Here is a 778-nt window from a genome sequence, read left to right as displayed (position 1 = left end):
GTATTCATGTCCTTTCTGCTTCGTTGGCATATTTTAAGACTTTCTTCACACTATATTACAAATAAATTTAAAGCTGGACAGTGGTTGTCATTTTTCCATATGTAGAATTACTTGGTCTGGGAAGAGGGTTTGAAAAACAGTTCTCACACACACACACACACACACACACACACAGGTGTTTATATCAAAAGCGCTTTTAATTGTGTCTTAGTTTAAATCTCAGTAGCAGGTGATCTGAATAACGTTTCAACATTAACAATAGGCAGGACTGTAAATCAGGAATAACTCCCTGATCCTGTGCTTCATTTCCCCTCTTGTAGTCAGAAAAGTCACATGAAGTTTGCATCTTAAATCAGCACTCTTGTGCGGAAAGAACGTAAAATCAGCCTATATTTAGTCTAAAAGACGTTTAAGTAAATGTTATTCTTAAGTGTGCCATATATTCTCCCTAATATCTGAAAAATGGTCAGTGAAATGGCGGCCATAAATAAAAGTGTGTGTTTCGGCGCAGCGGTGCAGGTGTGGTGCGGAAATCTTACTTGGCGATTAATTGCCCTCTGCTCTGCTCCAATGTCCATTGGAGTGAATCAAAGTGTTTTTTTTTTTTGTTTTTTTTTTGAGGCTCGGAGCAGACTGCTATTCACCTCCACACCACTTTACTACAGTCTACCATGTTTGCAGGTAGTGAAGGGCTGGAGCTACAAAAATGTCCTGCTGTCGCTGAAAATAGTGTGTCTCACTAAAAAGGATCCGACTGTACCCATGCAATAAAACCGTG

This window comes from Neoarius graeffei, chromosome 9 (assembly GCF_027579695.1).
Source record: "Neoarius graeffei isolate fNeoGra1 chromosome 9, fNeoGra1.pri, whole genome shotgun sequence".
Classification (NCBI taxonomy): Eukaryota; Metazoa; Chordata; class Actinopteri; order Siluriformes; family Ariidae; genus Neoarius; species Neoarius graeffei.
This window is presented reverse-complemented; position numbering follows the sequence as displayed.